Below are 15,282 nucleotides of genomic sequence, written 5' to 3' on the forward strand. Positions count from 1 at the left end.
TATATACAAAGGAAATGAAAACAAGATCCCAGCATTTCTGCTCCCATGTTCATTGTAGCTGTTATTCACAATAGCTAAGATATGGAAACCGCTGTGTGTCCATTAGCAGATGAAAGGGTAAAGAAGACAAGGTACACAGATACAATGGGATATTACTCGGTCATGAGAAAGAAGGAAATTCTGTAATTTGTGACAACATGGATGGATCTTGAGGGCATGATGCTAAGTGAAATAAGTTAGAGAAAGACAAATACTGTGTGATATCGCTTACACAGGGGATCTAAAAAAGCCAAAGTCATTGAAACAGAGAGTACAGTGGTGGTTACCATGAGCTGAGGGTGAGCGAAAGTATAAAGTGAAAGTCGCTCAGTCATGTCTGACTCTTTGCCACCACATGGACTATACAGTCGATGGAATTCTTCAGGCCAGAATACTAGACTGGGTACCAGTTCCCTTCTCCAGGGGATCTTTCCAACCCAGGGATCGAACTCAGGTCTCCCACATTGCAGGCAGATTCTTAATCATCTGAGCCACCAGGGAACCCCATCAATGAATATAAACTTCCAGTTAAAAGATGAATAAATTCTGGGTATCTAATGTACAGCGTGTCATTATAGTTACTAAAACTGTATTATATACTTATAAGTTACTGAGAGAATAGATCTTAAATGTTCTCACCACACACACACACAAAATATGGTAATTACATGATGAGATGAAGGTTTTAACGAACCTATAGTGGTAGTATTTTGTAATATATGTGTATCAAATCAGCATGAGGTACACCTTAAACTTCTGCAGCATTAAATGTCAACTATAAACATCTGAATGCAGAGTTCCAAAGAATAGCAAGAAGAGATAAGAAAGCCTTCTTCAGCAATCAATGCAAAGAAATAGAGGAAAACAACAGAATGGGAAAGACTAGAGATCTCTTCAAGAAAATCAGAGATACCAAAGGAACATTTCATGCAAAGATGGGCTCGATAAAGGACAGAAATGGTATGGACCTAACAGAAGCAGAAGATATTAAGAAGAGATGGCAAGAATACACAGAAGAACTGTACAGAAAAGATCTTCACAACCCAGATAATCACGATGGTGTGATCACTGACATAGAGCCAGACATCCTGGAATGTGAAGTCAAGTGGGCCTTAGAAAGCATCACTACAAACAAAGCCTAGTGGAGGTGATGGAATTCCAGTTGAGCTATTCCAAATCCTGAAAGATGATGCTGTGAAAGTGCTGCACTCAATATGCCAGCAAATTTGGAAAACTCAGCAGTGGCCACAGGACTGGAAAAGGTCAGTTTTCATTCCAATCCCAAAGAAAGGCAATGCCAAAGAATGCTCAAACTACCGCACAATTGCACTCATCTCACACGCTAGTAAAGTAATGCTCAAAATTCTCCAAGCCAGGCTTCAGCAATATGTGAACCGTGAACTTCCTGATGTTCAAGCTGGTTTTAGAAAAGTCAGAGGAACCAGAGATCAAATTGCCAACATCTGCTGGATCATGGGAAAAGCAAGAGAGTTCCAGAAAAGCACCTATTTCTGCTTTATTGACTATGCCAAAGCCTTGGACTGTGTGGATCACAATAAACTGTGGAAAATTCTGAAAGAGATGGGAATCCCCGACCACCTGATCTGCCTCTTGAGAAATTTGTATGCAGGTCAGGAAGCAACAGTTAGAACTGGACATGGAACAACAGACTGGTTCCAAATAGGAAAAGGAGTTCGTCAAGGCTGTATATTGTCACCCTGTTTATTTAACTTATATGCAGAGTACATCATGAGAAACACTGGACTGGAAGAAACACAAGCTGGAATCAAGATTGCCGGGAGAAATATCAATAACCTCAGATATGCAGATGACACCACCCTTATGGCAGAAAGTGAAGAGGAACTAAAAAGCCTCTTGATGAAAGTGAAAGTGGAGAGTGAAAAAGTTGGCTTAAAGCTCAACATTCAGAAAACGAAGATCATGGCATCCAATCCCATCACTTCATGGGAAATAGATGGGGAAACAGTGGAAACAGTGTCAGACTTTATTTTTCTGGGCTCCAAAATCACTGCAGATGGTGACTGCAGCCATGAAATTAAAAGACGCTTACTCCTTGGAAGGAAAGTTATGACCAACCTAGATAGCATATTCAAAAGCAGAGACATTACTTTGCCAACAAAGGTCCGTCTAGTCAAGGCTATGGTTTTTCCTGTGGTCGTGTATGGATGTGAGAGTTGGACTGTGAAGAAGGCTGAGCGCCAAATAATTGATGCTTTTGAACTGTGGTGTTGGAGAAGACTCTTGAGAGTCCCTTGGACTGCAAGGAGATCCAACCAGTCCATTGTGAAGGAGATCAGCCCTGGATTTCTTTGGAAGGAATGATGCTCAAGCTGAAACTCCAGTACTTTGGCCACCTCATGCTAAGAGTTGACTCATTGGAAAAGACTCTGATGCTGGGAGGGATTGGGGGCAAGAGGAGAAGGGGACGACAGAGAATGAGATGGCTGGATGGCATCACTGACTCGATGGACGTGAGTCTCAGTGAACTCTGGGCGTTGGTAATGGACAGGGAGTCCTGGCGTGCTGCGATTCATGAGGTCGCAAAGAGTCAGACACGACTGAGCGACTGATCTGATCTGATCTGATACCTCAGTAAAGCTGTGAAAAAAAAAAAAAAAAAAGATACAAGAAGAACAATACTGAGATAAAATCCTCAAATAGGGAATTTCCTCACGGTCCAGTAGTTAGTACTCCATGCTTCCTCTGCAGGAGGCACGGGTTTAACCTCTGGTCAGGGAACTAAGATTCTGCAAGCTTCAAGGTGCAGCCAAAAAAATAAATAAAATAAAATCCCCCAAATAAAAATGACAACAATAAAAACAAAAAGGATTTTGGAGAAAGCTAAGCCTCAACAGGATGGGAAGCTGAGGCCAAAACGAAATTCCTGTTTTTGATGGCGAAGTTGGAAGAATAACCAGGGTCTTCTAAGGATAGGAAGCCTTGTTTTAGTTGCTATGTTGATTATGTTGCAGTAATTTTTCTGTCTGTCTTTTTCCCACCATGGCCTTCCCTTGCTAATCTCCCCAAACAGATATTAGAGTCCCTGACACATAAGAGTTGTGAACATTATTTGTGGATATCAACAAAAAAGGACTGTGTGGTTCAGTGAACAGAGAAGGAATGAGTTATGAGTGATAAAAAGAAGGAGAGGAAAGAGAGCTAGTGTTCCCTGGGGGCTGGAATCCAGAGGCAGAGGGAACAGGAGGAGCTGTGGACTCCCAGGAACCCCTGGAGAATTTGGGGTGGATGCTGGGCTTCTCTTTCCTCATGAGAAGAGATTTTGATCTGATTTAAATCTCCCAAATGGCAGAATGACCCCTGCTGCCATCTGGCCTATATATGGATGTACCATAATTTAGTCAAGCCCCTATTAATGGTCTTTTAGATTTTCCCCATTTTCCTGTCTTTGTTATAGTTTTCTCTGTAACCAAAATCTTGCATAGCTTTGTGTCTGCTTCTAAGCAGTTATAGTTAATTAATACATATTAATAGAAACAATGCTGCCTCCTCAAAAAATAGACTAAGAATACTTTGAATATGATCCTCATAGCAGCAGGCATGGCTTGGAGCCCGTAATTGCCCTGTGTTAGTTCCTTGATGTTAAATTTGGAGCCAGATCATATTTTAATTATGATAGCATGCTTTAATGGGATTCACAGCTTAAAAAAAAACAAACAACTGGAGATAAATTGCACATGCGTGTGCATAAGTGTCACAGCCATGCGCTTTCTGTTCTCAGAGCTTCATTTATAACACTTGGATTTCTGAAATCTGTTTTTGCCTTTCTCCTTCCACTTACACTATATTCTGGGTTTTCTCAGGACTGCTCGTAATAAATGAGGTGACTACCACTGACTTTTACAATGCAGAAGGGAAAAAGAAAAATTGTTTTATATTTTTGACTGTATTTGGCATTTGTGTTTTAAGAGGAAAATAAAATTACACTAAATAAGATTTGAGATTTTTCTTTTGGCTTTTCTGTTTAAAATAAGTGAACAGGCCAATGCCATCATGGAGTGTTTCTGGCATTTTCTGTGTAAAGCTAGCCTTACCATCTTTGATCAGTATCCAAAACCAGATGTACCAATGAATATTTCATCTATCAACTAACTTTAAATGATGCTATTTTAAAAAATAGATAGACAACATATACTATTTTAAATTTCTTATTACATTTCTGACATATTTAATACTTCAAACTGCTAATTAGCGTAATTCAACATAATTGTTCAATAACTTTTCCTTTAAAGGCTTTAGATGATATTTTACTTCTTATTGCAAATGTCAGCAACAGGGTGAGAGATGCAAAAGAAAATGATCCCTACATGGAAGCGTGAAGTCCTACCCTCTCTTTCTTTTTTTAGACTGAAAATGTGTATCTTGGAAATCAAAGTTTCAAAAGAAACAGTAACCCAAAGAATTTTAAGATTATAGATTTTAATTTGTTAGCAGTTTCTATGTGGTTAACTACTAGAAAAAAAAACAACTGCTCCTATTTAAGACTCAAAATGTGATCACTGGTTAAAAAATGCATGTGCGTAGTTCTCAAAATAAATAACCTAGTGTAAATTTAGAATCTGCTGCATCCTCTCTTTCATAGTTTTGATGTTTGAGCCTCCCCTTCTTCAACTTCATCAGTGCTGAGTGCTTGGATTAAAATATCTATACTGACTCTTAAAAAATAACAAATTCTTTTTTTGTTTTTTTTGTTTTTTGTTTTTTTTGTCTGCACCCCATGGCTTGCAGTATCTTAACTCCTTGGCCAAGGACTGAACCAGAGCCACGGCAGTGAAAATTCAGAGTCCTAACCACTGGACCACCACAGAATTCCCCTACAAATTCTTTTCATTGCAAGCAGAATGTTCTTATTTGGCCTCACCACAACTAGTGATGCATACATGCTATGTCTCTTCTTGAGACCCCACGGGCTGTAGCTTGCCAGGCTCCTCTGTCCATGGCATTTCCCAGGCAAGAATACTGGAGTGGGTTGCCATTTCCTCCACCAGGGGATCTTCCTGACCCAGGGATCTAACCGGAGTCCCTTGTGTCTCTGGCATTGGCATTCAGGTTCTTTACCACCAGCGCCACCTGGGGTGTGCAATTGGTAAAGATTGGTTTAATTCAGTCAGTATGAACTGAACACTGTGCCAGGCATAAGAGATAAAAGCAGCCTATGCCTTTGAAGAACCTAGGGGGAACTTAGGTGAGGGTGGACGGGAATTTGGAGGACAGTTCCAGGCAGATGCTTCTGTAATATCTGGTAAAAAGTCAGGAGGTAGTTATGCCCAGGGCACTAGATGGACTCTTCTCCTCAATCCAGGGGTTTGGGGAAGTCATCTTGAAGAAGCCGACGTGTGAGCTGAATCTTTAAGGAGGACTGAGAATCACGTGAAGAGACAAGGCCCAGAGCAAGGAAGAGTGTGAGGTGGGGCGTGGCCAAAAAGACGAGGGAGGAGGGAGGTGAGGTCTCACCTTGTGACTGCCTGAGATGGGGAAAGGGTGACTAGGGAGAAGGTTGAGGGAGAGGAAGCTTCCATTTGGGGATATGGGGTATTGGAATGATTGGAGTGATGTGCAGTGGGCTGAAGCTCAGAGAACGATCCAGGCTAGAGATACGTAGCTGGGGCATGGCCACGGAGTCAGGACTATGAGCGTGGTTGACAACATCCAAGGAGAAAGGAGCACCTGCGAATGTGATTGTTTCCGAGGGTGGGTAGGGAAAGGGGAGTCCCAAAAGGAATGTTAGGATAAGAGGAGACTCGTGTGGTAGTGGTGTCCCCAGAGCCAAGGCACAGGAAGTTTCAAAATGAAGATTAGGACAGCAGTGTCAAGAGCAGTAGTGAAGTAAAGATTGTTGTTTAGTCACTAAGTCAGTCCGACTCTTTGCGACCCCATGGACTGCAGCGTGCCGGGCTTCCGTGTCCTTCGCTATCTCCCGCAGCTTGCTCAAACTCATGTCCATCGAATCGATGATGCCATCCAAACATCTCATCCTCTGTCATCCCCTTCTTCTCCTGCCCTCAATCTTTCCCAGCATCAGGGTCTTTTCCAATGTGTTGGCTCTTCACATAAGGTGGCCAAAGTACTGGAGCTTCTGTTTTAGCATCAGTCCTTTCAATGAATATTCAGGGTTGATTTCCTTTAGGATTAATTGGTTTGATCTCCTTGCAGTACAAGGGACTCTCAAGAGTTTTCTCTAGCACCACAATTTGAAAGCATCAATTCTTCAGTGCTTCTTTATGGTCCAACTCTCACATCCTTACAGCTAGATACAAATTATGAAATTTTCATTCTGCCTGGCCTAGTTTTATTTCCTTTTCCAACTTATCTCCAAGCCCATCCTTTTTTTTTAACCTCACCTATCTTTTGACCTTAAAAACTGTAACTAAATAATATGCCTCTTCATAATTTACAAAATGCTTTCACATATATATCACCATATATAATATGCTCACCCACCCTTTGAGTTGGCATTTTAACTGAATTATAGTTGTTTAGGATTGAGGCTCAGACTTGAGGTCATAGATGCCTTGAAATTCCTCCTCTCTCTCTCTCTCTTATTGAATATTTATTTATTTGGCTGCATCAGGTCTTGGTGGCAGCATGTGGGATCTAGTTCCCTGACCAGGGGTCAAACTCAGGCCCCTTGCATTGGGGTCTTAGCCACTGAATGACCAGAAAAGTCCTCAAAACCTCTTTCTGTACTGAGGAAACTGAGGCTCAGAGAGATGTATGTTATTATTAATAGTATGTGTGCCAAGTCACTTCAGTCGTGTCTGACTCTTTGTGACCATATGGACTGTGGCCCTCCAGGCTCTTCTGTCCATGGAATTCTCCAGGCAAAAATACCAGAGTGGTTTGCCATGCCCTCCTCCGGAGGATCTTCCCAACCCAGGGATGGAACCCACATCTCCTGTGTGTCCTGCTTTGGCAGATGTGTCCTTTACTACTAGTACCACATCAGAAGCTCAGACAGACGTGTGTCTTATGTCAGTTTCACTGCTCTTTGGTGTGTCTCGGCACTAGAAACCAACCTCCTGATTTTCACTGCACGACTCTTAACTGCAGAGTGGGAATATTGATGAGATTCAGACAACCCTGTTGAAACTCAGTACAGGAGGAGCTCTGGCCCATAGCTGAATATGATCCTGTCCCTTTAAACCATCCTGATTCATCCATTGCTAATTGCAGGTAAGCAATAAAACTAAACCGCACACCCTCCGGTCTCCTCTGTGGTAATTGCCTATGACTCCCTCACCTTGTTCCCACTCCTGTCTGCTGTTGGTAGACATTCAGTCTTTTTGCCAGAGCAGCATGTCTTCTTCCTTATTCTGTCAGCAGCCCCTCCATATGGCACACTCAGGAGACTCATGGCTGATCAGCATATTCTGTTACCTTGGCCTCAACAGTTGGTTCAGGGGTGGGTTTGTGATCCAAGCCATGAAAACCAGAGTCAATCTTGGAAAAACAACCTCTCAGCTGCAGCTGCCAGGGACCATGTGGCCCCTGCCTGGGAAGGGCCTGGGAGAAGGAAGACAGCATGGAAGCAGCCCAGTGATAGATGGATGGCTGGATCATGATGATGTCATTTGCTCACGAGATGCAGCCTGCCTGGAGCTGGAGCTCTCCCTGCACTTGAGGTGCACAAGCCAATAAAGTCCCCAGCTACGTTCAGTCCTCTTGAGTGGCAGTTGCAACCACAAGGGCCTTATTTAATATTTTCCTTTCTGTAGCTCCGTTTCTCCCCTGTGTCTTGATCTGACTCACCAACTTTGACCCTCAAATTTTCTAGGATTTGCTTCAGACCAGTCTTACTCTGGGCCTCTTCAAGTTTGCCATACCTTGGTGGTTCCTTCCTTCCCTGTTGTCCCTCACCAAACCCTCTCATGGGATATTTTCTCATCACTCTTTTTCTAATATATAATTTCTATTATTTCTTTGGCCACATTTCGAGGTGTTCATTGTCTTTGTTCCTCAACCAGGGATCAAAATCATGCCCCTTGCAGTGGAAGCCCAGAGTCTGAATCACTGGGCCACCAGGGAAGTCTGTCCTAACTCTTCTAGGAGTCAGGACTTAGAAGTCATGAGCTGCTTGCACTTTGAATGAACTATTACTATTATTAATAATAACAGAAGAAGTTTTTTGCCATTAACCCAGCACTTTTTTAATTGTGATAAAATATACATAAGATTCACTATTTTAGCCATTATTAGATATACAACCAGTGGCAATAAGTACCTTTACTGTTGAGCAGCTATCACCTCTGTTCATTTCCAGGATGTTTTCATCATCACAAACAGAAACTCTGTAGCCAATAAAAATAGCTCCCAACTTCTCTCTTCCCCTGGCAGCCTCCATTCTGTGTGTTCTTCATGAATTTGCCTGATCTGTGCATCTCCTATAAATAGGATCATATAATTTTTTTTGTAACTAACTTATTTCACTTAGCATATTATTTTCAAGGTTTATCTATGTTGTAGCATGTATCAGAATTTCGTTCCTCCTTAAGGCTGAATAGTATTCCACTGTGTGTACATCGCATGTTTTGTGTGCTATTGATACATACTATTTCCATCTCTACCTTCTGACTACTGTGAGTCATGCTGCTATGAACACTGATACACAAGTACCCCTTTGAATGAAGCCCTGATTTCAGTTCTTTCGGGTATATACACAGAAGTAGAACCATCGGATCGACCCAGCACTTTGTATGTGCCAGGCACTGTGCTATATGTATTTTATGTTCATTATTTTATTTAGTATTCACAACTTTATGAGGTAGTATTATTATTCCTACCTTAAAGTGAAGGAAACTGAGGCTCAGAGAATTTACCATGAGCAAAGGCTTATCCTTTTCCATAAACAACCATACCTGTTGGACTCCAGAGGCTGTGATCTTAGTTGGAATGCTGAGGCTTCTATAAAATCATCCCCAGTTTCTTCAAAAAGCACATCTGGAGCAGATACTGTGTGTCAGGCATTGGATCAAATGCTGGAGTACATAATCACGTGTTCATCACGCCTGGGGTGCTTGTTAGTGAATTGAGAGGAGATACAGTCACCCTGTTCTATGAAGCCTGGCCTGGGCTTCATGGGAAGTGAAGGTGCCTGGCCCATCTTTCATGCACTGAGTGTTATCTTCTCCATTTATATCACTGGACTTTATTCTTGCCCAGACAGTGATCAGTCCTGCCAGGCTTTTTTAGAGCTGCTTTCCTGGATGAATCCAGTCCTTTCTGGAGGTAGAGGGAACAAGGAAACAAGGGGGAAAAAAAAAAAAAAAATATATATATATATATATATATATATTTCTTCTGATTATAAAAATGACACATAATCATTACAGACAACTTGGGAAAATTATGGAAACATAGAGCAAAGAAAACAGAAATCACCCTATAATCAAGCTATTCAGAGGTGATTTTTTAATGAAAGTTTAAACTAAGCTAATAAAATGCCTTATTATCCCCCACTAGGGAGCTTCCTTGGTGGCTCAGTCAGTAAAGAATCTGCCTGTAATACAGGAGACCTGGGTTCGATCCCTGGGTCAGGAACATCTCCCTGGAGAAGGGAATGACAACCCACTCCAGTATTCTTGCCTGGGAAATCCCATGTACAGAGGTGCCTGACGGGCTGTAGTCCATGGGGTCAAAAACAAGTCTGACGCAACTTAGTGACTGAACCACTACCAATCGAAGTAGTTTGTTATCATTTTACTCTGTAAAACAAAGGGGAGAAATCAGTCCCTGAAGATCCCCTATCCCTCAGCTGCCTCTACTGTGTTTAAATTACTCAGTTCTCTGACTGCAGATTTATGTCTTCCTATTTGAAAGGCATTCATCCTGCAGAATTTGCCAGATGGTGCCCTGTAATGGCTCTTTGATTATCCATCATCATTAGAAGGAAATGCTTCCTAATCTGTCAGCATGAACTTTAACTATGTGGAAGGAATGTGTGTGCTTTTGAAGAAAGGTTCTGTGTGAGGAAAACAGAGAGGGAGGCCTCCCAAGAAGATGGCGGATCCTGGCAGCGAGCATCAGGACGCAGATTCCTTCCCTTGGTGCCTCCATGGCCTCCCACGGCCTCCCATACCTGTCGGTCAGGTTGCGGTGGCTCCTTTTTATTTCACTGCTCTCCAGAGCTGCTAAAGTCATATGTCACCTTGTCCAAATTAGAAAAAGGCACCCCTTCCTTCCTGTGGCAGGAGGTAGCTGTGCTGTACAATGTGGACAGAAAAACGGTACTGAATGCACTTTCCACTTTCTTCCCGGCCAAGCATCCTTGTTCAGTGAACAACACACAGAACTCTGTGTAGTGGTCCTGGCTTTGCCCTTTTGAGGCTCATCCCTCTCCAGGGATGTAGAGGCTGTAGATATTCTAGATCTAGGTGATGCAGCCCCCACTCTAGGTGAGCCCTGGGTATGTGGTCCTCAACTTGACATGTATTTATCGAGCTCTTAGTATCCAAGCCTGGCCCCCATGGAAAACTACCTGCTTCTCACCTTCTCTTTGGCCACTGCCACCATCAATTCTGTCTTTTAGAGACTAGAACTCTCAGAAGTCTCCGCTGAATTTATTGGAAGTTGTTTTGTCTACAGCTACTTGAAATATCACTGTGTAGTTACTGAATTTGCAGCCATTCTAATAAGCATACTCCTCATGTATTTGCAGACACATCAACTGGAGCCTCCAAAACCACCTAAAACTCCCCTCATTTCTAATTTTATTTTTTTTCATTTGAAGCTGAAGTCCACTCTCCTTCTGCTAAAACAAGTTCTATTTCCTCTTTGGATTTTGGTTCTTAGACTTGGTCTCAAGCCTTTCCTTCTCTTCAGCTACTCCTGAAGAGTTTCTCTCTTATAGCTATTGCTGTGTAACTGATATTTTCTTGGTCTGGGGCACGCTGATCTATGGCTTCAGCTATACTAAGCACTCCTAATTTTTGCTTTACCACGGTGATGTTTGCATAAAAGCAAAAGCAGCAGTTACATTGTTGGTGGATGAATTTTTCATGTTAGAAACAGTCTTTGTGCTGTTATGCAAATGCAGTATAATTTTTTGAATAAGTGGGATACAGCATCAATTGAGCTTGTTGTTGTTTAGTCGCTAAATCATGTCCAACTCTTTTGCAACCCCGTGGACTGTAGCCCTCCAGGCTCCTCTGTGCATGGGATTCTCAGGCAAAGATATTGAAGTGGGTTGCTACTTCCTTCTCCAGGGGATCTTCCTGACCCAGGAATCGAACTCATGTCTCCTGCATTGCAGGCGGATTCTTTACTGCTGAGCCACCAGGGAAGCTCATGTCAACTGAAGTACTTACATAAACATACAAATCATTATGTTTTTATCTGGTAATTCACCTTCAAAAATATGGGTAAGATAGGAGTACCCTCATGGTCTAGTAGTTAGGATTCTGGGCTTTTATTGCCATGGCCCTGGTTCAATCCCTTATCAGGGAACTGAGATTCTGCAAGCCATGAGGTGCAGCAAATATATATATATGAATTATAATACTTATTAAAATTAATTATATGTTAATATATGATATATTTTAATATATATATATATATATATAGTTAGGATGAAATTCCTAACTGTATATATACACACTCTCAAGTGGAGAAGGCAATGGCACCACACTCCACTACTCTTGCCTGGAGAATCCCAGGGACGGGGAGCCTGGTGGGCTGCTGTCTATGGGGTCGCACACAGTTAGACACGACTGAAGCGACTTAGTAGCAGGATGAAATTCAGATCACTATAACCCCCAAAATGGTAATGACTGCTGTATGTATGTTGAGTGTGATTAAAAAGCTGCACTCTAGAGCTGAAAGATAGTGAGAAACTGTGCCTCAGTTTCCTCATTTGTAAAATGGGAATAATAATAATACCACTATTCTGCATTGTTCTAATGATGAAATGAGTTAATATATGTGAAGCGCTTAGCATAGGGCCTGACACACAGTAAGAGCTACTAGCATATAAGCATTGACTATTACATGAAAGATACTGTATGATTACCTTCTGGAAGCCAGACAAAATTTAGGTGGGCATTTTTATAATGTAGTATTAATTTTTTAATGCTTTGCCCAAGCAAATTGTGATAAAATCCAACAATGACAAATACCAAATGTTTTAAAACAGAGTGGTGATCTGTTTTGCACACTTTTGATCATTGACTTACCCTAGGAGTTTTCTTTTCTAGATGGCATGTATTTGTCAGAATCAAAGTAAGCATAGTAAGGGCTGTGCCATGCTAGGTCGCTTTAGTCATGTCCGACTCTTTGTGATCTCAAGGACTGTAGCCCACCAGGCTCCTTTGTCCATGGGATTCTCCAGGCAAGAATACTGGTGTGGGTTGCCATGCCCTCCTCCAGGGGATCTTCACAATCCGGGGATCGAACCCACGTTCCTTTGGTTCCTGCATTGTAGGTGGATTCTTTACCACTGAGCCACCAGGGAAGCCCTAATAAATAGTAGAACCCAAATATTTCTTCCTGTTACATCTGATTTTTCAGTTTGTTGGGAGAAGGCAATGGCACCCACTCCAGTACTGTTGCCTGGTTGTTTCTGCTACTCTTCCTCTATCCCTGTGGCAAGATTCTCTGCTCTGTTCTGCTTCTTGCACAGTTTGTTTGGACTCTGCCTGCTCTCTTCCTCTGTGCATAAAGCAGCCAGCCCTTGCAGTGGGTAAACTTCAGAAAATTTAGATCTTGTTTTTGCAGCTTGTCTGTGCACAATAAACAGACGACCTGTGCCAGTTTTCTCTCTGGCTCTTTTTGGCACAGGATTGAAAACTGGCCGCTCTGATCAGGAATGCTGCATGTTCCTCTGTGGGTGGCCGGAATCTGAGCTGAAATAGAAGGAACTCAATTTTCTGCTATTCCAGTCCCTTCTACTGAAGAAAGGAGCATCATCATAACTTTGAGAAGTTGATGATGGCCAGTTAGTTTCCTTTTTTACACTACAGTAGTCATTTTTAACAAGTAACTTTTTGAAATTCAAGGTCATGCAAACCCCAGGTAGGATTACCTGAAGTGCTGTGAGCTCTTTCTGAACAGTCCTTAGGCTTGGTTTGGGAACTGTGAGCGGGAAACAAAGAATTTATTTCTGGAGTGCTAGTCAAAACCCATCTATTGGTCCTTTAAATTTGTCGTGATGAAACTATAAGATGGCTTAATATAAAATGTAAAGCTGTATCCAGTAGTTTGTCTCTTTCTCATCTCTTTTTGATCATTTCATAAGTGACTAGTGGTATCTGTAGTTACGGGACACCAGAGAAACTTTTTCTTTCTGTATATCTAGTTAAGCATTTATCAGTTTATCAGCCAGTCCACCTCCTGAACCAGAAATGATCGTGGGTGATTGATATGTACACATAAAATACGACAGTAGTCCATAGATTAAACACTGGGTGACAGTGGTTTCCCTGGGGATCCAGTGGTTGAGGGTCCACCTTGTACTTCAGGGGACACTGGTTTGCCCTGGTCTGGGAGGATCCCACATGTCGTGGGGTGGCTGAGCCCATGAGCCACAGCTACTGAGCCCATGCATTCTAGCACCTGTGCGCCACAACGAGAAAGACCACCGCGGTGAGAAGCCTTCACATGGCAGCTGGAGAGTGGCTCCCGCCGGCCACAACTAGAGAAAGCTCACATGCAGAAACAGACACTCAACGCAGCTAAAAGTAAATAAATATTCTTTTTAAAAAAAATGGGTATCGAGGGAAGAACACAATGGTAAGGGTGTTGAGTCAGACATGAAAGCTAAAATGCAGTGTCATCTATTGATAGCATTACACCAGAGGTTTCAAAATTTAGTGTGCAGTGGTCTCTTGGTGTGAATATTTGTTTAAAATGCAGTTCCTTGGCCTCCCCAAAGGAATTCTGACACCCACGTTGCTAACACGTGTCCCCAGGGACCCCTACTGTGTGGTGTAGACATACTCTAGGAGCACTGAACTATTTACCTACTGCCAATGGGTAAATTTGGCTCCTGGCTTTCTGACCATCAACAGGAAAAGGGAAAACTGTTTTTTTCATAGTGTGCAGAAGATAGCATCATTGGCATAAGGTATACATGAAGGCTTAACTAGGCTTAGATCAACTGTAATACCTGGGGAATTCCTTAGCGGTCCAGTGGTTAGGACTCTGCTTTCACTGCCGTGGCCCCAGGGCTCAATCCCTGGATCCCACAAATTATGTTTCTGTAGCAAAAAAAAAAAACCCTTTAGTGTCTGAGGAGGACCTGGACTTGCATAGGAATTCATGAAGAAAATGTCTTCTCTAATCCTCCCTAACGTGAAATAAGTCAATGAGTCTATTGTATTCAATTAAGAGGTAGTAACTGACCTTCTGGAGAAGAGTACCAAAGCGTCTTAGAGAGAAAAGAATAGAAGAGGGAAAAAAGCTGGGTGGGGTGGTGCTGGGAAAATAGTTTGATATTATCTACAAAAAGAGTGAATGCAGAAAATTCCCTGGCAGTCCAGTGGTCGGCAGTCCAGCCAAGGGCACAGCTTCAACCCCTGGTTGGGGAGCTAAGATCTCATATGTCGCAGGGTGTGACCAGAAATATTAAGGAATGTACATTTTTTAGACATAATGCTATTGCACACTTAATAGACTATCAGTATATCATATACCTTTTTTCCCCATATACGTTTATACGCACCGGGAAGTCGAAAAAATCGTGTGACCTGCCTTATTGTGATATTTGCTTTTTGTGGTGGTATCTAATTGAATCTGCAGTATCTCCAAAGTTTGCCTGTATAAGTGATGAAATGATAAGAAATTAGGCACATTCACACAAAATAAAACTTCCTCCAACAAAGGGAGAGAAAATCATACTGACTTATACTCTGAGTACTCTTCCTTTCATATGGAGAAAGAATGCGTTTGGAGACTTTGTGATAGTGGCCTGTATAAGAATAACGATGGCCATTACCATTTCTTCTATGCCTACTTTAGGCCATTTTCCGCCATAGGCAGGGCTTCCTAGGTGACTCAGTGGTAAAGAATCCACCTGCAATGCAGGAGATGCAGGAGGCGCAGGTTTGATTCCTGGGTCAGAAAAATCCCCTGGAGAAGGAATTGAGAACCCATTCCAATATCCTGGCCCGGAAAATTCCGTGGACAGAGGCTTCTGGTGAGCTACAGTCCATGAGGTTGCAAAGAGTCAGACACAACTGAGCGAGTGAGCAGGCACACGATGCACCACTGTAG

The 15,282-nt window shown here is 42.3% G+C and overlaps 1 protein-coding gene across 4 annotated transcripts in view; it reads left to right on the forward strand.

Moving 5' to 3' along the window:
• The window catches only part of TBC1D1 (TBC1 domain family member 1), a 225,136-nt gene that overhangs the window by 26,240 nt on the left and 183,614 nt on the right, over nt 1-15,282 (forward strand). The gene's annotated exons all lie outside the window — the stretch shown is intronic.

Source organism: Bos javanicus, chromosome 6 (genome assembly GCF_032452875.1).
Source record: "Bos javanicus breed banteng chromosome 6, ARS-OSU_banteng_1.0, whole genome shotgun sequence".
NCBI classification, from domain to species: Eukaryota; Metazoa; Chordata; class Mammalia; order Artiodactyla; family Bovidae; genus Bos; species Bos javanicus.